The sequence below is a fragment of the Physcomitrium patens genome, chromosome 1 (genome assembly GCF_059467195.1).
Source record: "Physcomitrium patens ecotype Gransden chromosome 1, ASM5946719v1, whole genome shotgun sequence".
Taxonomy (NCBI): Eukaryota; Viridiplantae; Streptophyta; class Bryopsida; order Funariales; family Funariaceae; genus Physcomitrium; species Physcomitrium patens.
The window spans coordinates 18,180,260-18,186,540 of NC_143410.1; the positions used below are offsets into that span (position 1 = coordinate 18,180,260).

At 31.4% G+C, this 6,281-nt stretch overlaps 1 long non-coding RNA gene across 1 annotated transcript; it reads left to right on the plus strand.

Annotated features, from left to right (window-relative positions):
- Positions 1 to 4,637: 4,637 nt before the first annotated feature.
- On the plus strand, positions 4,638 to 5,936 carry LOC149989909 (uncharacterized). The gene is made up of 2 exons (XR_016504186.1): positions 4,638 to 5,027; positions 5,477 to 5,936. It is a non-coding gene; the product is annotated as an uncharacterized LOC149989909 (long non-coding RNA).
- Positions 5,937 to 6,281: the final 345 nt, after the last annotated feature.

The window sequence follows — 6,281 nt, forward strand, 5'->3', positions numbered from 1 at the left end:
ATTTTCATCTTTTTACATAAATTTTTAAATATTTTCTTTGTAATTATTAATTATAGCAATGAAGTATTTTATTGCTTTATGACTAGATTTTAAGAAATTTAATTAATTTAATATTATTTTATGTACTTTTAAAATTTAAAAAATGATCTTAATTATATAATATTATGGATGATTGTAATTATACTATTTTATTTTTAATTAATATTTCTTAATAATTTTTAGAGATTTCATCAAATATTTGATTGATGACATTGATTTAACTTGCTTGTATGTCCTTTTCTAATTCCTAAAAGGTTTGTACTTTGTCCCTATTAATGTCTATTAATTTTAAATCTTCTTCTTTAATCTTATATTTTTAATTTTTAATTTTTTAATTTTTGGTGTTAATTAAAAAAATATTTAATTAATTTTTTCTAAAATAATAGCTACTTCATTGAGTATTTATAACTCAAAATATTTTATCCATACTTTACATGTAAAATTTCATTATTTTTAATAATATCATCAAATTAAAAGACTTGGTTTTAAAATTTTGTTCTATTTTATAAAGATAGTGATTATTTTAAAAAATCTCATATCAAGTTGTATCTACTTTCTTCAAATCAAAATGATAGTGTTTAATAATACTAATGAAGTTTGATGTTGTATATTATTTCTATGTTCTATGTGAAAAGGTTTTTAGTGCATCCAATTATATATCTAAAAATTCCACATATAAATTAATATTAACTAATTAGCCTAAATTAATCACTATGCATTGTAGTAAATTTTAAGTTATTAATCTATTAATAATATAGATTTATATATTCATTAATATAATCTAATCTATATTCATCTAATCTATACATTAAATGTTATTTTAATTTTTTATCTAAAAAATATACTATATCTTAATTAGTAACGTCATCCAAATATTACTTCTATTTAAAGAAATCATCCATTGATTTAATTATTCATCCAAATTGGCTTTTATATCTTTTCTATCCTCTTATTTAAGATTCATTTATAATAACTAATGAATAGACTTATAACATCATCCAAGTAAGAACATAAGGGATTTTGCACTTCTAAACCTATTGTTGCACCTGTCTCTATAAATTAATATACCATAGATAATCTCAAGCTCCAAATTGAATCCTACTAGTCTTGTTAGAAATAAGACTTGAAGATGCATTTATATTCTAATTTTTGCCTTCAACTTTGGTTGTATGTTTACAATATTATTCCTTAATATTCATGATCTAATTTGACAAGGCATCAAACTCCCTTGTACAAAATTAAGTATAATTTTTTTGTTATTAATATTTTTAAGAAAAATACAAATTTACTAAAATTTTGACTTCAAATGACATCTTCTCTTAAAATTTGAGCCCTTGAATTGCATAGTTCCTTCTATCCTTGTTTTCCTATTTTGTGACTTTACTTTGCTACTTAAACACTCTTATTATATCTATGCTCCAATATAATTAATTATTAGATTTTTAGAAACTTGACTTTATCATTTCTTTAAAAAAAAAAAATTATAGTTTTTTTGCTTGTAAGCAATGAATATGAGCCTTCCAAAATAGAACTAGCACTCTATAAAGGCAATAAATCACTCTTTAGAAAATTGGATGTTTTTTTTCTGTCAAAACTCCAAATTCTTAGATTTTTATATTTGTAAAATTGTATTTTTTTATATTTGCATCTCTTATACTCTTTTTCTAAAACCTAAAGGTGGCAACTACATCTCCATCCTTTAATTCCAAAGAGTTCAAACTAAGATCCACTGTCTTCATTGATTTAAGAATCAAAATCCAAAGTCAAAGTTGATGGTTATCAAATGAGTCCTAGAAATGCTTTTGTAGCTAAATTAACTTCACCATTGTGTTTAAAAAATATTTTCTAAGAAAGATGACTATATACATACTTTAATCTATACAAATACAAATTTGTAATACTTATGAAGATTAAAAGTTTATCTATTTGGATTGAATTTATTTATTTCTAAATTACTTCTAACTTACATTTAAATTTTTTATAATATTTTTAAAAAAGATATTATCTATCTAATATATTAATATTTTATAAAAATAAATATTTAAGTTATAAGATAGATCTATAGTAACTTCTAAAATCTTAAAAATTGATAGAAAAAAACCTGAACACGATATTAAGTAAAGAAGTTTTCTAAACATAAATTAGATCTTTAGATGTTTTTAGATGTACTAAGTCGTTATAAAGGCTTTTTAAAATAAAATAAAAATTACATGTAAGAATTCTCAATAAAAGCATCATAAACTTCAAGCACTGGTTTATATATATTATGGTCCTTATACAATTTCTACATAGCCTCTTATTAGCTAGTATATAAAGAGAGAAGATAAATACATTTTTAGTCTTGTAAATGCTTTTTTTGTACTCCAATATCAGTTAAAAACATTTAGAAAATTTTATATTCAACAATATTTATTTCGGTACATTCTTTTTTAGCATAATTTTTCTTAGTCTTTTATCTTTTTTGATTATGTGTAAATATGATGTTTAAACTATGCCCTTAAAATATATTTAATACAAAAATAAATATTAAACTTTGAAAATATCTTAGTCTTATCAAAATTATTTTTTTATAATCAAAGTATTAGTTTTTTAAAAAAAATTATATCAAATTTTGTAATTGAGATAAGATTTTATTTATTTATTTATTTATTTTTATAGTACATTGTGCATTTATCTATTATATCATGTAATCATAAATAATAATTTCTATTATTTTGTTATTATTTTATCATAAGAATAATTATTTTAAAATATTTACTTTAACTAAATATCATATATATATAGTTAATAATCTTTAGAATACAGAATCAAAATATCATATAATTAAATAATATTGATTTAACACCAAAATATACATAAAATTAGTATTTAACATAAATAACATAACCAACTTATCTTTTGAGTCATTTTTATATAAGATTTTATTTTATTGAATTGAAAAAAAGTACATATGCATACACAAAAATCAATGTTCTTTGTCTTGAATGTTCTACTATAATTAAAGTTGTCATCCTTCAAACTCTTATTATTACTAAATTAAAATTTATTTATATTACTTGACTTACTTTATGTCATTCTATAGAATATAATAATATGTTTGCTTTTTAATATGTGGCATGATATATATAAGCTAAAAATCAAATCAAATCAAATCAAATAGGTAATGAGCATAAATATGTAAATATATGCACAATAGCATTGCTTTACTAAAATTTGATCAAATACATAAATAATTTCAATTCCATTCAAATAAATATGAAAACTACTGAACCTCTTTGAAGATTGTCTACCAAATATTCTAATTTCTCACCACATAGGATGCACACCATGTTACAAAAATATAACCTTGCTTCCCTTTGAAATCTTCATGGAAGCAATTCTAAACAATAAACAATAGACAAGCCTGCCATACTTCATTTATATCAAGGAAACAAAAATACAAGACACAACTACAATAATAAAAACACAATCTATATATATATATATATATATATGAACAATAAATCAATGTTAAATGCAAATGCTGATGTGGAACGCAGACACACAAATCCCATCTTGTTGTGTTGCGGCCTATCATAGTACTCCCAATGTGAGAAATTGCGCTTGTGAAAACAAATATCAAGCAAGACATGGGCAAATATCTATTAGACATTGTAGTTGCCGAACTAGGCAGTTCCAAACAGGCTTTTCAGAAACCACCGAAGCTACACTTCAACAATGACACCCAGTTGCCGAACAACGATATAGAAACTAGAATCTCAGCACTTAAGTCACAGTTGAGCATGACATGTGATGTTTTAAGCAAATTTATGGTTGGTCCACCTACAGAGGAGCTCCGCAGCAGCCAATACCCTGCTTTCCATGCCGACAACGGTTCTCGTCCACAAATAAAAAGCCGAGTTATCTGGAAATGTTAACGAGCCTTCTCGAAGAAGTTCGAGGATGCACCGCATCGCTGCCGCGTTCGCAGCTCCGTCCTAGGCTTCCAGGTCTAGTAGGTCAGGTCCGAATCAAGGATATTCGACGCTGTAAAGGTGAGCCATCAGTTGCAAGGATGCGTTTGAAGAGAACAGAATTTCTCCCCCCGAGACTCGAAATCCGACATTACGAAGATTCAGTGTGAGTTGCAAGGTTCGTTTTTCTGTGTCGAGGTGAGAATCGTATCCGTCTGCCAATCGGATAGATTATTGAGATCAATTTCAAGGACCGGCGCTTGGACCGTAGCGAGATCCAGTACGCTCCTCAATTCGATCTACAGAGTATGGCATCATTCGTTTGCATGAAATGGGCACTAATAAATTGTTCCTCAGTACCCACAAGTGGCGAAGAGTTTTTTAAAAAGGCGTGTGTATCAGATCGCCCAGAATCGCGACCCACATCCTCCCAAGGGAACCACAAATGGAACCTGACAGCACGAGACATGGCAAGTCCACTGGGAAAGATTGTGGCCCACCTTTTTCGCGGCTTGCCATATATGGCCGTGAATCCTCTGACGAATCCAAACATTCTTCGTCCCTGGACACTGCTCTTATCGATGCGCAAGATCAGCTCAGACCATAAAGCATCGCTTGCAAGTTGCATGGGATAGTTGGACTTCAGTCGAGTCCTGAATAGTTAAAAAAACCTATTCCCTACCACATGTGTTGTGCGCTAGACATGCAGTTCTGAAGTTGGCTAGAGGGTTAGAGTGTCGGGCATTGATCTTAAGTTTTGAGTGTGATCTGTGGTGAGAATTATGCATTGAACTTCTTCGGTGCTGTGGAGTCGGTGATGATTGCTTTTGCAACCATGGTGTAGTCAGGATTAATTTAGACCTCGCTTCCATGTTTTTTTTTTCTTTTCTTTTGTAACCCTTGCAGATTTGTGGCTTTTGTACGTCTCAAATGGGCAGCTTGTATTGTTGAGGGGTGCAATCAGTGGTAAAGACTGAATGTGAGGCACGTAAGATTTGGATGTCAGTCTCATTTGCACCCTGTTTTTCTCTTGAGGTAATCGATTGACGCCTTAGTGGACGCTCTCACGGTCTCTCTCTTTCATTCTTTCTTTCTTTCTCAGCTAGCATGTCTAACATTATTTTCTCTATAGTTGGTTGCGATCGGTTACAATCCTACACAATTTTTTAGAGCATTGTTAGTCCTGGTCTCAGATCGTTCCATCGACTCGCTTTGGAGATTTTTTTCCATCACGATTCAGCACTATCTCTCTCTCTCTCTCTCTCTCTCTCTCTCTCGCTCTCTCTCTTTCTCTCTGATTCGCCATATCCAGTGTCGATACCTTAAGCATTGATCCAAATTCCTGCCCAATCTGTTCCCTTGGTTTTGGTTCTTGTGTTTATTGTGATTCTTCCATTCGGAGTTAGCAATGTACGAGTATGTCTTGCACGTAGGGTTGCCAATGGAACTCCAGTACTCAAAATCTTATGAGGCTGACGCTGAAGTGGCAGGATCCTATGTGGATTGGGGGATTTTGAGCAAGGAGATTATGGAGCAAATCTTCGCTCGATTGCCCATCAAGGAAGCTGTTCGGGCCAGTTGCGTTTGCAAGCACTGGCAATCGATCGTCTTCTCGCGCAGCTTCGTGACCTTCATCTTGAAATTCAAAATTCCTAGGCGTTGATCCATTGCACAGGGGATTAGGAGTATTCGCGATGGTGCATCTGTGATCAGGGGGTTCTCATCCTGTACACTTGCCGTCGCGTGCACCCAACAGCGCATGATTTCTTGTAATTATGAGGACGTAGTCGGCCATGTTGAATGCAATGAGAGGAGAGTAGCTTGTTCAAACCCCAAATCCGCCAGTCAACTTGGCTCTATTCTGGCACCTTTTTTCCTTGGTGAGTTTTGTTCAATTCCGTTCGCCCTTTCTCCCAAGAAAGAGATTTTTAGCGATTGAATCGATTCACGGTGCGTAAGTCTTGACAAAGATAGTGCATGAATTCAATCAATCTTCACAAATTCCTCATCAGCTTTCAGTTGGTCTTCAACACAATCCCCTCAACACTCTCGTATGCTCGCAGCGATCTCATCCAGAAGGGTTTGCGGGAATCGTGTCACCGCAACATGAAAACTCTTCCGACAAATCTTATACTGTATTGCAACGCAATCTCGCCAAGGGCTTTCCAGTACTCTTCCTGTGAGTCGCCCTGCACAAGCAATCAAAGATTACAACTGTGTAGCTTCACAAATCAAGGTTCACATGGGTTCTCGTCCAGAACTGTAATGTAGCCTTACAAATCAATGCAA